We start from the raw sequence: 16360 nt of genomic DNA, 5'->3' as shown, positions 1-16360 counted from the left end.
GCGGAGGCACCAGGCCGGGTCGCCGCGCCCTGGCGGCGGCTGCTCGGGGACCCCGCGGCGACGACGCGCGCACGACAGCGCCGCACGGTGAAGGCCACCGACTGGGCACGGAAGTGGCCCTACAGCGGCGAGTGTGACGTCAGACACGTGGGCCCGAACTTGAGAAGATGCTGGGACGTGCCGGACCTCGGGGCTCGTCCGGGCCAAGCGGGCGAACCGCCCCAGGCCGCGACCCGAGCACGGCGTCCGCCGGCTCCGCTCCAGCGGCGGCCCGCGGGGCTTTGGCGGGGCCCGGGAAGGACACCGGGGCCGCACGACGCCCCGACCCGGACGAGCCAGACCCGGCCTGCCGCGGGGTCCCCCCCGCAGCCGCGCCCTCCCCTCGGCGTCCCCCCCAGAAGGCGTCTCGTTTTTCCTGTCCCACGGCAGCCTCCCTTCGGCTCCTAGATCCCCCCAGCCCGGCAGGAGCGGGGCGCCGGCGGGCGAAGGCGTCGGAGGCCCGACGCTGGGGAACCGCCAGCCCCCGCTCCCCGCCGGGGGTCCTGCAGGTCGGCCGCCTTCCGGGCCGCGGCCGCTGGAGGGCGCCCCCGGACCGCTCCTGCCGACCGGCGGGCTCCCGCCGGGAGGGCCCTCGGCGGCGCCCGAGGTTGATCTCCTGGTTCACGCCAGAATGGGGCGCGGAGGGTCGGCGCAGGAGGCCGCGAGCCGTCTTCAGACCTGGTCCCCAGACCCGCCCGGCGGCCACTTCCCGCCCCAAGGCTGCCCCGCAGCTCGCCGGGTAGCGGCGAAGATGCGGCAAAGTCTTAGGAGGCGAAGGACGAACCGCTGTTCGTCCTTTCCAGGGTCCTGTGCCGCCCCGTCAAGGGCTTGGTGCTCAGCAACTCCATTAGCAAACCTGGACTAACTCCGCCGGGACAGGCCCTCAACACTCACTTCCTCCAGGCGCGATACAGAAGGCCCAGACCCACCATGCCTCTCGGGTCCCTCTGGGCCCTTCCCAACACCTCTGTGCCTCCAAGCTCTACCCTCCGGGCGGCGGGGTCCTCAACAGGTGACAGCAAGGTCCAAGCGAGTGACACCTCCCCTACACTGTCCCCCACCTGGCAGGACCTCTGTCTGCACAGCTGGGCCTGGAACTCAGGCTGCCTCCTCACCGTGGCCTGGCTGGGAATAGGGCGTCCCCCACACGGATAGGCCCTGCCATGAGCCCCCCCATCATCCAGTGAACTAGCCCAGGCTGATCCCTGGACGTGGGATCCTCAGCCAAGGCCTAACCCCGACCTTGGTTCACCTCAGCGCCCTTTCTCAGTCTCTGCCCTGCGGCTCCTGCTGAGGGCAGAGGACGGTCTCCCGCTGACCACTCTGTCTTCCACAGCTGTTTACCGATAAGACCCTGTTGGCCTCGTTGGTCCAGTCACAGTCACCTGACATCCAGAGACAGCCTTGGCTGGCTGCTCAGGGTGACAGAGAGAGGGCCATCGCAGTGCCACAGGAGCCCTCTGTGTGGGAAGGTCGCTGCGTGGGGAGCCTCACCTGAGTCCCTGCCGCCCCCACCCTGCCCCTGCAGCTCCAGGAGAAGGAGGGTGTTGAGGCGGTGGCCCAGCCCCCCTTGCTGGAGTCAGGGGACCTTGGCAGCTCGGGGAGGGGCAGGCTCCCCAGCAGTGGCTGGCTCTGGGTCAGCTGGGTCACGGAGCAGCCAGTCCCTAAATCATTCTGGGCCTGCCCGAGCCCGAGGCTTCCGCTCCAGGTGGGTGACTGGGGGCCCAGCTATCACCGTCGCAGTCTGTTTCCTCTTTCCTCTGCTGCTTCCCTGGGCCTCCTGGGGCGGACTCTTCTCTAGGTGGAGCCTCCCAGCTTCCGGAGGCCTGTGTGTGTGTGTGTGTGTGTGTCCCTGCGCTTGCAATGGGTTGGGAAACTCTGGTGCCCCAGAAGGTCATAGGGCAGGCAGTCCAAAAGCCCAAATGCCTGAATCTTAGGTGGGGAAATGGGTCTCCGTCATGCAGTCATGCAGGCACCCCTTACCACTGGCGACTCTCCCCCACAACACTCGGGGTGCCTTTCTCTTCCGTCACTGCGGCGGTCAGCCCCCCGAACAGCAGGGAAAGGGGTGTATGCTCCCATCTTGCCCTCGAACGTGCACCAGGGAGACACCCCGAGAGACAGGCGTGCAGCCCTATCGCCTCCGCTTCCCCTCTTCCTGTGCTCCATGCCCAGCCACCGGGACGGGGCCTGTTTAATTGATTCAATTTGTCCGACAGTAAAAACACTCTGCAGATGTCAGCCTCCCAGCACCCCACCCCCAGGGAGGCAGCAGACACCTGCCAAGGCCCTGGGGCTGGGAGTCCTTCCAGGGGCCACTACAGCCGGACCACAGTGCAGGCCCCGGCTCCCACGCTGCTTGCTGGGAGCTGCAGCCAAAGAGACATCTATGGCTGAGGGACCGCCCCGCGGTGGCACAGAGGTATTCCAAATTCTGATCAGATCAGTCTGTCTGTCCCAGGGAACCATGGTCTGTCTGGACTTCCAGTTCCAGGCAGGTAAGTCCTGTTCTGGTAGAGATGCTATTCCTGAGCCGTTGTTAGAATTTCATCTTCTCCATTAACTAGGGCTTCCGGGCTTTCCAGGTCAATGGGGGTGGAAGGGGGGGCGGAGGATCCCCTGGGGCCTGGCTGGCCCCCCTTCCTAGGGCCCCAGCCATGGCTTGGTGGTCTCCTTGGTGGCCACCTGGTGGAGGGAAAGGAGTTGAGCCTCTGAGCTCACAGCTGGTCGGGGACCTCAGGTCCCTGTGTAGAGATTAGGAGCCCTGGGTCCACAGCCTGGGCAGTCCTGCAGCCTGTCCGCCTGCGGGGTATGTGTGAGTGGCCACTGCCACATTGGCAAATGCTTTGGGGCAGTTTCTAGGGGGAAGGTGGTGAGCCAGGAGGCCGACTCAGACCCGAACCCCTGAGCCCCTCGCCCAGCCCAGAGCCCCTCTCTCCCTGTGTGGGCCCCTGGCCCCAAGAGCCACTACTCTCCACCCCAGAAGGAAGAGCCGGGATGATTTAGGGAGAGTTTGCGCCGCTGGCCCCTCCCCCGCCCAGCCCCAGCGGGACGGGCGCCCGGAATACGGTCTCGGGGACAAGTCAGCCGAATGCGGACACCCCGCGCCCGCCGCGGCGCGCCCCCGCCTGCACCCTTCTCTCGTTCGCTTTTACGTGTACCCGGAGCGCAGGCTCGGTTCTGGCGCGCTCCTCTGCACAGCTCCGAGGACACCGGAGGGGGCGAGGGGACGGGGACCGCGCGACGGAGACCGCGGGCCGGGGCAAGGTCAGGCCCCGCACAGGCCGCGTGTCAGGCAGAGGGTCTTGCTCTTGCGTGTGAACAAGCCGGGGGCGGGGGCAAGGGCGGGCCCCCCGCGCGGCCATTTTGGAGGGGCGTCGGGCGGCAGCCTGCGGCCTCCACCACATCCCCGGCGGCCCGGGCCCGGCTCCGGGTGGGGGTCCCGGGAGGCGGGGAGCGGGAGGTGGGGCGCGCGGCGCCGAGGAAGAAAGAACAAAAGGGAGCCCCGCCCCCTCCCCCGGCCGGCCCGCGGCGGCCAATCGGCGCGGCCGCCTCTGAAGGTGACCTCTGATTGGCCGGACGGTGACCAATCCGGAGTCGGAGCCCCGGGCCCGTGCGGCCCCACGTGGGGCGACGCGCGCGGCGGTTCGCGGGCCGCGGCGGGTGGGCGGGGCGTGGGGATCGGGGCCGCGCCTTGGGGACCGGACGGCGACCGCGCCCGCGCTTCGCCCCGGGGACCCCCGCCCCAGGGCTCCCCGCGCCGCCCCAGCCGTCGCCGTGACCCCGAGCGCCGTGTGCGCTCGAAGCGCTGTGCCGCCTTCTGGCCGGTCTGCGGTGCGGGGCCGGGTGGTGGCTGCCCTCGCCGCGCGCGCGGGGCTGCAGTGACCGCCTCGAGGCCACCAGCCTGTTCGGGGCAGGCGGCTGCCGCGCCGCGGGCCTCCCTTCCCCGGGGCCGGGCGCCCGGCTTCGGCCCCCCCGGCCCCCCCCGCCGCCCCCCAGGCCACTGCGCTCCGGGGCCAGGAGCGGAGGAGAGGGTCTCGGGGCTGGGTCGCGCGGACGGGGGGAGACGTGGCCCGCTGCGGGCGGCGGAGGGGCCGGGGCGGCCGCTTCACCGACGGAGTCAGCTCCCGGTGCGGCCCGCGGCAACGGCCCAGCGGGCGAGAGGGCTGGCCTCCCCGCGGCTTCCATTAACCGCTCCAGGCTCCTCGGAAGGGGACGCGGACCGTGTTCTCTGATGAGGCACTGACGTGGCCTTCGTGCCTCTGGCACCCTCGGACGGTACCGGGCCGAGCGCGGAGTCAGTGGAAGTCAGTGAATTAAAGGGCGGATGGTGCAGTGCCCGGGCCGGCAACAAAGGGGAGCTGTCACCACTGCAGACTGAAGGGCCGCGGTAGTCCCGGGAGTGGCCCAGCCAGCAGGAGCTGTGACCTTGGGGAGAGGGACACAGCGACCCGGCAGGGAGCAGAATGGGTACACAGACTGACCCGGCTTTCCCCGCCGGCTTTCTTGTCTTCAGGCTCCTCTTTGGCCAAGCTGACACTGTGGCTCCGGGACAGGCTCCGGGACAGGCTCCGGTACCAGGCAGGGCAGCTGGGGCAGTGAGGTGTGCTCTGACCGTTCTGAGGCGGGAACTGACTCATCCTAGAAATGTCGCTATTTTGTTTTATGGCAGTGCCATACGATGCAAGTGAAACCTGTGAGCATCCTGTGCAGAGATGGCCCCACACCCCGTGTCTACACTACGTAACTCCACGCCCCAAATCCCCGCTCCACCCCCACTGGCAGCCCAGGGCTCAGCAGAACCTTCTCTCCCACAGAACCATTTGGAGCCTTTCCTGCCAGGACAGCCTGCCAATGAGGAGTCACAGCACGGCAGCGGAGGAACCGTGCTCCTGCTGGTGCACGTGAGCAATGAAGTTAGGTGCCTCCTCCCCCAGGAAGCCTTCCTGGATATTCCATTTTCATTAAACCGTTGCCACGGGGGACTATAAATCTGGTGGTAGGGACTTGCCTTGTTCACTGTCCCCTCTTCATGGTTCCTGGGTCTGCTGGCCGCCCAGTACACACTAGGGCATACGGTCCATGCCAACACAGGCCTGCCCTCGAAGCAGGGCATATTCACCCAGAGAAAGGGGGCCTTCCTCTGCCCAGCCGGGGCTCAGCCCCAGGGGACCCCAAGGGGAAAAGAGTGTGTTCCAGTCGGGAAGTTCAGGGTCCAACAGCACAGCCACACATGAATTCAGGATAAGGCAGCCTGAGCCAAGGACCTGGAGAGGTTCGGGAGGGAGGGACTCCGAACAGAATGGAGACAAGGGAAGGAGGTGGCACATGAGATGGCTTTGAAAGCAGGGAGGAGGTGGGGCAGAGGAGAAGGGGAAGCAAGGGGCAGGAGGGAAATCAAATCGTGTGGCATCTGGGGAGTCTGATCTTGAATGCACACTGACGGAGAGCCCTGCCTGTCCTCCGAGGGGGCCCCGCTCAGCGTAAGCCACAGGCGGCAGCCCACCACTGCTTCTGTCTGTTCTTTTGCACGGCTGTGTTGTGTTTCACTGTATGGGGCGGCATGGTTTATTCTCTCCGGCTCCCGGCTCCCTCCGGGTTAGGAGCAGTGCCGCTCTGAGCATTCTAGAGCCTGTCTTCTGGGCATGTGCCTGGTGGTGGGGGGCCGGGGAGGCAAGTGTTTGGTTTGGTCCAGATGCGACCGGTCCTCCAAGGGCAGTGCTGACCACCATTTCCACCGGCAGTGTGTGTGGGTTCCGGTGGCCCTGGACCTGTGCCAGCCCTTGGGATTATCCGTCCCTCACTCTGCCCTTTGGGGGTGAGGGGAACACATGCCACCTCTTGATCTTCCAAATGCCTCCATGACTAAGAGGCGAGGGGTATCATCCCCATTTATAGGACAGAAACTCTGGCCACAACTGCCAGTGAGCACTGGAGCTGCTTCTGGAATTCCAGTCTCAATTCTCCCAGAAAATGACATGCGGCTGGTGTGGCTAGCTGGCCAGCCCGGGGCACGGAGCTCCGGTGAGAGGTCAGGGCTGGTGCAGAACAAAGCGAGCTGGGGAGGGGATTCTGGGCTTTGGGGGAGGGGCGGGGGGAGGGCCGTGGTGTCGGTAGGGTCAGTGCCCGCCTGGTGGGGCTTTGCTGGGTGCACGTTTGTGGGCTGACCCGGAGCTGGGTGCAGGGACGGGAGGGTGCACACAGAGGCGGGGGCCCTGCTCACAGGTTAATGGCAGTCCGGGGCAGCGGGCAATCCACGAAATCCACAATAAATACATAATTACAGGCTGCAGTGAGTGCTCTGTGCTGCGAGAGGCCTGCCCCGGCCTGACGTTGGGACTGAGAGTGAGCTGGCCTCGGAGACGGCAGTGTCTCGGGGACTCTGGAGGGAAGTGTCCCAGCAGCACGGGGATGTGGGGCCCGGACGAGGCACAGAGGTGGAGGGGGAGCCCTCCGAGCCCGCGGGGGCCACACTAAATCCCAAACTCCGGATCTGTCCCCGCAGGAACTCCAAAATACAGTGACTTAAGTGAGGGGGACATTCCTTTCTCTTTCACGGAAAGCCTCCAGGAAAGCTTGGGGGTGCTTCGGGGTCGGCGGGAACCCGCGCTCGTCATGCCCTGTTGCTCTGGTATCCCCGAGTGCAGCTTCCTGCCCCTGGTTCCCCTCGGCTGCTCAGCTGTCACGTGCACAGGACAAGCAGCTGGAGGGGAGGGCGGAGGAGGAGCACAGCCTTGACACGGAAGGACATGGCGTCACTGTTCACCCTTGCTGGCTAGACCGTGGCCCTAGTGCAGCATCTAGCTGCAAGGGAAGCTGGGGAATGTGACCTTGACCCTGGCCAGGCAGGAGCCCAGCTACACGCTGGGGAAAGGGGAAAACAGATGCAGTCTCTGTCCCTCCCAGTAACCAGAAACCAGGGGATGCTGTTGGGGCCAGAAATGACCAGTGGATGGGCTCCCCCTCGTTCTCTGCACACAACGGGCCCCTCAGGGCCCAACAGCAGTGGCCACAGGGTCACAGGGCACGCCGGAGCCCCCGCTGATGCCCCGTCCCGCTGGCATCTTCTCGTTTTCAGAGAGGAGGAACTAGGTCTCAGAAGAGCAAGGGCCCACGGTTGACAGGCCAAGAGAAGCAAGCCCGCTGAGAACTTTCCAGAACTACTGTCCATCTGCGGGGAGCTCCCTTACCCAGGATGCTCCCACTCTCCTAGTCCCTTCTTAACCGGCGCTGTCCCTGCCCCCTCTTTAAGCAGGACATGGGAGTGGCCTTAGACCCCTTCCCATCTTCCCAGAGCACAGGAGGCAAGTCAGTGATGGGTGGCCAGGCCTTGAATGACCAGTGTGCCCTCAGCGCTGGGCAGGAGCACAGGCAGAGAGGAGATGACCTGGGAGCTGTGGAACGGGCCAGGGACACGACAGGGCACACACTGCCCCCTGCTCCCCTCCCCAGCTGCTAACCGGCTGCACAGCACCGAGCAGGGTCTGCCCAGTCCGGTTGGGGGGCTGCTGCCGGGCATGTTCGAGCTTCCAGCATTCTCTGGACGTCTCAGCCTTGCAGTACTTCTGCAGGAGCTTGGGGGTGCTCCCCAGAAATTCACCACCCTTTCTACCCCATCAGGCCTCCGCTGGCCCCACCAGCCACCAGAGTGTGCTTGCTGGACCAGAGCTTGGGGGGAGAGGGTGTGCACTGGCAGGAGGGGTGACTGTGGGCCTCTGGCTGCTCAGAAAGGGATGGCAGGCCGGGCATCCGCCCCTCAGGGCTGGTGCACCCAAGCCCCTCCAGTTACAACTGAAGGACTCTGAATGCCAAGTTTCTCAGCGGAAGTTGCTACCAGAGCCGCCAGGGGCAGCAGCCCCGCCCTCTGGGTCTCCAAGGCAATCAGAGATGCTGGGTTTCTCTTGTTGCTGGCTTGGCTTCTCTCTGCATATTGGCTGGGCCACGCGTCCCAGCTTGGCTATCCAGTAGAAACACAGGTTTTTTACGGCATGTCCAGGAAAGGGCTTCCTCCCTGGGCCAGGGGTCAGCGCACTGTGGCCGTCCAGGTCTGGGTCCCGAGCTCAGCGCTGTGCGGGGGGCGGTTGGTGGCTCTGCGGAACCGTGCGGGTTGGTGAAAGCAATTCTGACAGGAAGCAGGGGCGTCTGCCGTGGGAAGAAGTGGCCAGGAGGCCCCACTCTGGCCCCGTGGAAGTCACACATTCTTCCCCCACTCACACCACGACTCCAGGGGCCCTGCCTGGCACAGTGCCACTGTCTGAGGGTCAACAAAAACGTCCTTCCCAACAGAGGTTGACCTCGGGCACGTGACCGTGGCGGGGGAGGCGACCGGGACCACAGTCCCCTGGGGTGTGCGCACTCCCTGAGTTCTGGTAAGATCCTGCCCAGTGTCTGGAGCCTCAAGTAGACGCTAGAACTACCCACCACCCGCATGTCTGCGACCCGTGCCACAGCGGGAGGAAGGAAGAGGAAAGGAGGAGAGAATAAAATGTGTCCAGCCCCGGGCAAGTCCAGACGATGCCCTTTCCTCTCCCGTGGGGTCGCAGCTACGGCTGGGGTCCGTGACCCCTCTGCTGCTGACCTTCCACGCTGCCCTCGCCTCTAGCCCGTGCTGCGGATGGGTGGGCTCCGCCCGGAGGGGCTCACCCAACCTTTATTGCTGAGGGAGTCAGAGCCCTTGTGCCTTGTGCCCTCCTGGGATTGCGAAGGTCCCCCCTTAACACATCGGCATGCGGCGGAGGAACGTTCCTGAGGTCCCCAGTCCCACCCATGTCTTCCTGCCAACTGCAGTCCAGGCTGGTCACCCCAAACCCTCCTTCCCCATTCACTCCGTGTGGCCCCAGCTCCCATTTCCTGGGCTGGCCGTGTCTCCCTCTGGAGAATGCACTCCAGAGCAGCCCGGCTCTGAGTCAGGACGGAAAGCAGAGCCCAAGCTCGCTGGTACAACGCAGGAAACGTTGCCTGCTCCTCCAGCTCCTGGACATGTCTGGGGCCAAGGGAGAAACAGCCCTTACATGGGCCTGTGGGCTGCACCCCTTCAGGCCGAGCTGCAGGGGCTGGGGTGGGCGTGGCACAGGGATGATCATAGTCCTTTGCTCCGAAAGGAGTTCCTCCGTGGCAGGGGCTGGGCGGGGTTTCCTGGGCAGGTGTAGGGGTTCACCAGGCGCATCAGGACGTGTCATGGCGGAAGGGCCCAACGTCACTGACTTGCCGTTGCAGAGCAGCTGGGTCCCCTGAGGTGTGGTGTCACCGTCGGGATTTGAGGTCTATTGTCGCTGACACTTGGGTATTTGTCGGTGGAGAGGTTCATGGCGGGGTCCTTGTGCACATCTTCCTGCCCACTGTGCTCTCAGCGTGAGCTCAGGAAGCAAGCCTGAGGCTCCCGGGGGGAGGGGAGCTGACAGGCCGCCCTGGGGTGGGTCACATGCTTACTGGACCGTGCAGGACCCTCCTGCAATGGGCCTCTGATGGCACTCACATGGGCAGGCAGATGCCCAGCCTCTGGGCACCGTCCATGATGTCCGTCCACTCTCTTTCTCCAGCCTCCCTGAGTCCAGTCATTTGCTCCTAAGTCCCTCATGGCCGTTGAGATGGCCGGGCTCTGCCCAGGACTCTGTGTACATCCTGGCCTTGGACATCCAGGCCTCTGCTCAGCAGTCTGTGCCCTGCCCCCCACCAGGGCCGGAAGGATTGTCCTGCAAGGCAAGGCTGTGACGGCACCGCGGTCCGCTTGCGGCGGGGCTGGCACATCTGCACGCCCACATTGCTTCTCCCTTGGTCAGCAGATCACTGGGCTTCACAGAGGCCATGAATTTGTGGCAGGAGTGGCCTCCTGTGCCTTGGGGCCTGCTTGGCCTCCTCTATGTGCACCCTTCTGCTCCGTGCTGGACACCTGCTGGGTGCGTCCGCTGCGGCCGGGGGGCTCGGCAGCACCCAGTTTGACAAACAGCTGGGCTTCGAGGTCAACGCACTGACCCCCAGTGGCAAATCCACACAGGACGTTACAGAGAGCGGGCGCCTGGCTGGCTCCGCCCGTAGCACTTCCCGACACCCGATCTGGAGTCGTGAGTTTGAGCTCCCGGCTCGGGAGCAGACGGAGGGGCGCAGTGAGTAACCTTTAGCATAAGTATATCCCTAACACCGCCTGGACGGTTTGACGCTACAATTAATTACTCGTTGCCGATCTGGAAGTCGAATTCGGCTGGCGGTCCTGAGCTTCATCTGGCGACCCCCACGGCTCGGGTGTGCGGTCCTGCCTGAGGACAGCACGAAGCCGGGCACCCAAGCTTCACTGGCGGTCACCTGGGGGAGCCGAAGGCCACACGGCTCCCCTTGGCTGGGGGGGTGATCGCCCGAGAACCCCGGGGCAGGCCCTGATTGGCTCAGCTTGGGTCACGTGCTCACCCCTAAAGCCAATCACCTCCCCAGAGGAAGCGAAAGGCGAGGCGCCGCGATTGGCCCAGCCGGGGTCATGTGACCGGAGGGCGGCAGGGCGCGTGGCTCGGCGCGTGCGGGGCGGCGTGGCCGGCGGCAGTGCTGGGCGCCAGCCCTCAGGGGCGCGTCTTCCGCGGCCGGAGGGTCTCGGCCCGGATGGCCTCGGGTGTCCGCGGGGCCCGCGCGGCGTCGCTCCCCTCGGCGCCCGGAAGCCGGGGCCTGCGGGGCTCGTGTGTCCCTCCCGCGGCGCTTGCAGCCCAGGGCCGGTGGGCGCCGGGGACCTCGCCCAGGACGGCTGCATCCCTGCCCGGCCCGCTGGCGGCCGCCCCGGCTCTGCGTCCGTGCGGGGGCGCACGCGGGACGGAGGCTCGCAGCCGGTCCGCGGGCGCGCAGGCCGACGGGGCGGGCGACCGGGGCTCGCAGCAGACCGCGTGCGAGGCCCGAGCCGGCCCGGCCTGCGGGGCGTTGGGGCGCCGGCCCCGCCGCCGTCCGGAGTGCCGCTTCCCGGCGGAGCCCGATCCCAGCGCCCGCGGCCCGGCGGGGCGGGAGCAGCTTTGCCCCGGCGTCGGGGTCAGCCGGCGCAGGGTCAGCGACCCGGCCTGGAGGCGGTTTTCTGGGCCCCGTTGTCTGAGGAGACGCGGGGACGGCGGCGCCTGACTCTGCCGCTTGCCCGGGGAAGCGGGAGCTTGAATCCACCTCCGCGCGTTAAACCCGCGGAAGGAGGCCGGGCAGGTGCCCCTGGAAGGACTTGCTGCCGGGGCCGGGCTTCCCGGGAGAGGGGCGAGCGGCTCCCTCCCTTGGGCTCCTCGGCCGGGCTGCTCGGCCTGCCGCCGCCCGCGCTCGTGAGGGGCCCTGTCCGGCGGGGCCTTCCTGAGATGCTCAGCCCTGCGCCCCCGTGCCTGGCAGGGAGCCCGGCACGCAGCAGGTCTTCAGCATGTACTTACGGAGGTGACAGACGGACCGACGGATGGCCCGGATGCGAACAGGTGGTGTTCCTGCGGGGAGCACATCACATCTGCAAGGGCGAGAAACCCTTGCCTGAGGGCAGAGCTGTGGCTTCCACGGAGTTGGCCCTATATGGGAGGCGCGGGCAGCCTCTGCAGCCCCGGCTGTCCGCAGCGGCTACCGTGCCTCCGTCCGGGAAAACGGGACTGCTGAAGCTTTTCTCTGAACCGTAGGCACGGGCCCGGGACGCCCAGCGTGCTGGGCCTTTCTCCCTGTGCACAGGTGGTCTGCCTTGGGAGCCCTGCAGAGTCCGACAGGAAATGCCCCTAGGAAGGGACCCCCCCCCCCCACTCCCGGGTTGGGGCAGCAGGTGAGAGCACTTGAAATTCAGTCTATTCTAGGCCAGAGAAGGGGGGTGGCATCAGGGGAATGTGGGGCCCAAGAAAACAATTTTCCAAGTTCGCAGCTCATTTTGAGCCCCCCACCCCCACCCAGGGCTCCAGGCTGCCCTCCTCAGCTCTCATCCAAGGCAGTGAGGGCCAGGGCCTTGGGTGTTCTTCAGGGATGGCTGCAGCCTCCGGCTTCGGTTGGGAGGGCCTCTCCCCACCCTTCAGGGGGTGAACCGAGTGGAGAGGTGTGTGAGCTTCGGGGCCGCTGTAGGTGCTGGGAAGCTTGGGCCTCCAACTCCATCCACTCAGGACCGCACCAAACACAGAAGGGGTGTGTGCAGACCACCCTGCCCCTTCCTGCCTGAACCGTGCCCCTGCGGGACTCCCAAGCAGGAGGGCTTGGGATGGGACGGCTGTTGAGACTGCAGAACAGTGAGCCGGGGGCCAACCGGCGCAGAGGGCCTGCCCCTCCCCACAACCCAGTTACAGCCCCCATGGGTCCTCCGTCCTGCGGCCTCTGGCTGTCCTGGCCAGACTGGAGGTAAGGAGGCCCAAGGATGGGGTCCCAGGGCTGTCCATAGGGCCCACAGTCACCCTATCCATCCGAATCCCCCGGGGGGGGGGTCTGTCCCTACTGGATCCCATAGAGATGCTCTCCCCCCGGGGGCCCAGACTACTCTTGGGGTCCTGTGCCCACCTGGACATAGGAACAGTGCGTCAGAGCTCCTGACGGGGCACGTCCCCGGAGTCGGGGCCTACAGACAGGAGAGCCAGTGCGGGGAGGAGGAGCGTTCACACCTCCCAGCCCAGCTTCTCCCCAGAACTCCCCTCCCTGGAGGCATCTCTGCTCACCTGGCCTGGAAGCCTGGGCCTTGCCCTCGGTTCTCTTCTCCGGGTCCTGTTGGTCTCGGAGTGTTTGCCCCAGCAGCCCCCATGCTCCTTCAGGGCTGGCCAGGGAGCTGCACGGGGCCCACGGCCTCCCAGGCTAGTGTGGGGAGGGGGAGGCATAGCCCACGGCCGTAGACCCCTCCAGGCCTCGTCCTTCACACAGGGGCGGCAGGTGCGTGCACACCTGACACTTAGGAGGTTCTGTGAACATTTGTCAGAGAAGGGGTTGTAGGTCCCCCAGGGAAGTCCCTGCGAGTCCCTGGACTGAGCCCCTGGAGCAGCTGTGAGGACCCGGGTAGAGTTGTGGGGGCACCTCCCTGGGCCCCGAGGGATCCCTGGCTGGGGGGTACCGGGGCCCCTGAACCGGGCGGGGGTAGAATCTGGCTCCAGTGAGTCCATCCTGGGGCCGGGCATGTGTCCCCACACTCCGAGTCCTGTCACTGTCACTGCTGGCCAGAGGATGAGGAGACAGTGCGCTTGGAAGCGGTAGCCCAGGGCTGGCTGGGCCATTCTCCATCCCACCTGGGGCGGTGACGTGGGGCCCAGAGAAAGGGCCCGGTGTGCGTGCGTGCGCCCCCAGAAGCCCCTTCTGCCACCTCTCGTCAGCTTCGCCTTCATCTTGTCCCGTTCCCGGGGGCGGCAAGAGCCGGTGGTGGACTCAGGCCTGGGCTGCGGCAAGGAGGAGCCGGGCTGCCACCCACCCGCCGCCCTGCCCTGCCCTGCCTGCCTCCCTTGTCCTCTTTGGGGGCCTGCGTCACTAGGGCCTCTTGGTGCCCCCGCCCGTGGTACTCAGGCCCGGGGTGGGCCCTGAGAGGGTTCCTTTAGTGCCCTCCTGGCCGGTCTGCCCAGAGCTGCCCTGCTTCCGTCACCGTCCTGGGTTTGACCGTCCTGGGTTTGAGCTGGCGGTGGGAAGCAGCGCAGGAGGCCTGGCCTTTAGAGGAGAAGCAGCCCTGGGCGGGGGCGGGCTTTCACTAGGACCCCTAGGGGGTGGGGCGGGGGGGGGGTGGCAAGGAGGCAGTATGGAGGTCGGGACGCCTGGGGTCCTGGCAGGAAGCAAGGAAGCCTTTCAGGGTCACTCCTGGGTGCCGGCTCTGTCCACTGCCTTAGCTGGCAGCCGGGGCTGCAGAGGCAGGTCTCGCCTCTCTGCTGCACAGACACAGGAGGCCGTGGCCTTTGGCTGGCCGAGTGCCCAGATGCCCCTTTGCAGGCCGGGGCACGGAGCTGACCTCTCACCTGTCCGTGGCCCGGGTTTGGGGCCGGCTCCCACCCACCCCAGGCTGGGGCAGAAACAATTAGAGGCCCTCGTCCCGCGATTGGCTTGTGGTGATAAAAAGGAATGGCGATAGCCGGGTTGTCATTTCTACCTGATCAAACACCCCTTGTATCGATCTCCGTGCCCAGTGCCACCATTTATCTTGCTTTGCGTTTCACATAATGGCTCGTTTGTCTTGATCCAAGTGCAGTCCTGTGTATTTAACCCTTGGGGCTCCACTGTCCACCCCCTTCCCTCGCCTGGGGCCCTGTTCTGGGGGGTGGGAGGTTCTAGAAGGCAGGGGCCATTCTGAGTGAAGGTGGCAAGCGGGAGGGGGCAGGGAGGCACCTGGAGGGGAAGGGGAAGGAGCAGGTACAGCTGCTGGGGGCTCGCCCAATCCCACTTCGGTCCCCCCTTGCTGTGTCCCTGTGGTCATCAGCCTCTGCCCCACGTGCCCCACATGCCCATGTCCCTGCGCCCATCACCACGCCCCCCAACACCCCCACACTCCACGTACTCTGGCCCCCACCCAGGCCCTTAGAGCCACTCTTTGGGCACCAGCCCCTTCCCCAGGGGCTGGCTGGGCCCCTTCCCCAGGGGCTGGCTGGGCCCCTCTGACCCTGGCCCAGCGGGGATGGTCTCAGCGGGCATGTGGGCCCTCCGCCTAGAGCCTGTCGTCTGGCAGACAGCACAGCCACCGCCATCGGGCCTGTCACACTCCCATCTCCAGCATCGGGCCCCTGTGCCTCCTGGCCGCCGGCCGTGTTCCTCACCGCCTTTCTGCCTGCATCGCCTCCTCCGGGAAGCCCTCATGAGCTGCTGCTCACGGTGTCGAAGTCGCCGTCCGTCTGGCTGCAGCGGGGAGCCCAGGCCGGCAGCTGGCAGGCCTGGCTCAGCCCGAGCCTCCTGGCAGAATTCCACTGGGGACGCCGTCTTGGCGGCAGGACTGCTGTGACGTCCTTTCCTGTCTGCCTCTCAGGGTGCCCAGCATCTCGAAGGCTGTGGCCGGCGCCAGTACCGGTGGAACGGAGGCTTCGAACCCGTGTCGAGCCAGGGGAACTCTCCCACCCGGCTGCCGGGCGGCCACTGTTGCCCTTTCTGGGCATCGGCACCCATCCCGCGCTGGCCCCACCCTGCTCTCTCGCTCCAGAACGTCCACTGTGACCGCCAGTGCCCACCGTGCCGTGTCTTGGTGTGGGCACGGGGCGGCGCAGTTGCAAATGCCGGCTCGTGGCCCCCAGAAGCCCGAGGCAGTGGCTCCAGGCCTTCATCCCCATCCTGGCCCTGGGTGCCCTGGATTCTGCCCCTGCCCACAAGTAAACGTGTGAAACCACTGAGGCTGGGTTTCTCGAGCCTCTGGCCTGGCCCCCGTCCCTCCTCCCCAGCCCAGGGAGGGCTCTTAAGCCAGAAACCTAGGTTAGCAGGCTCTCCTTCCCTCAGAGCTGCCCTTCCTGTTTCATCAAGTCCCATGGCTCAGCCTGGCCCCCAAGGCCTCCTCCAGCCCCATTCTGTCCCTCTTCCTGCTGCGGCCCTTGGAGAGTTGGGACCATGGGCCACCAAGACGGAAACCCCACCAATTCCCGTGTGAAGCAGGGGCTGCTGATTCATGGACTCAGTCCAAGGTCAAAGTCTGTCCACCTTCAGGCACAGCTGAATCCAGGCGCTCAGACTTCAGTCAGGGGGTGTTTGAAGCAGTTATGTGTCCTGAGTGTACACAGCCCCAGGCCTCCTGCTCAGACACCCCATTCTAATCCTCCTTGCTTGGCAGGCTCAGAACTGCTGACGGAAGAGCTTCTTGCCCCTTCCACCCGGCTCTGTGCCCAGGGCCCTGTCCCCTCTGCTCTCTCTGGACAGCTGGTCCAATGGAGGAAATGGGGGGGGGGATGTCAGCAGGTTGGCTGAGGGCAGCCCCAGCGTGGGCTGGCGGTTGTGTGTGGGGGTGTGTGCGCGCAAACAGCCCACGGCTCCCTACACACCTGCAGGGGGGGTCCCTGTCTGTGTCGTGGCCTCACTCCCTACACTTACCCTGCCCTGTCCACCTGCCCTAATTGGAGGCTCCTTCCTGGGGTCTGTAATTCCAGCCGGGACCTCCCTCCCCAGGGACCCTGGAGGTGGAGGGAAAAATGGAGTGCCTCCTCCCTGGCTGGACGGACAGTTCCAGAAAGACCTTGGGTCTGCAGCTTCACTGGACACAGCTCTCTCTAGCTAGCAGCTTGTTGGGGTGGCTTCCCAGTTCCCCGATGTACCTTGCGTTCTGACCACCTCCAACCTGGGGGGTTCAGCTCTCCATCTACAGTCTGGAGCACTGTTTATTACCCCTCCTCAGGGCTCTCAGCTAAGAAAATGTTTGTTGAATGAATGAATTCCTCTTCTCCCTGAGGAGGTGTCTGTTGTCTGGTCTGCCCAGACCCCTCTA

The 16360-nt window shown here is 65.9% G+C and overlaps 2 long non-coding RNA genes across 2 annotated transcripts in view; both read right to left on the bottom strand.

Moving 5' to 3' along the window:
- LOC309850933 overlaps nt 1–16360 on the bottom strand; it is a 1194231-nt gene that overhangs the window by 148085 nt on the left and 1029786 nt on the right. The gene's annotated exons all lie outside the window — the stretch shown is intronic.
- Nucleotides 2217–3333, bottom strand: LOC309850934. Its single transcript, XR_014304539.1, has 2 exons — nt 3201–3333; nt 2217–2724 (listed from the first exon to the last, which is right to left on the bottom strand). It is a non-coding gene; the product is annotated as an uncharacterized lncRNA (long non-coding RNA).

This window comes from Mustela nivalis (genome assembly GCF_964662115.1).
Source record: "Mustela nivalis genome assembly, chromosome: 17".
NCBI classification, from domain to species: domain Eukaryota; kingdom Metazoa; phylum Chordata; class Mammalia; order Carnivora; family Mustelidae; genus Mustela; species Mustela nivalis.
The sequence above is the reverse complement of the archived record's forward strand: the minus strand, read 5'-3'. Positions and strand labels throughout refer to the sequence as shown.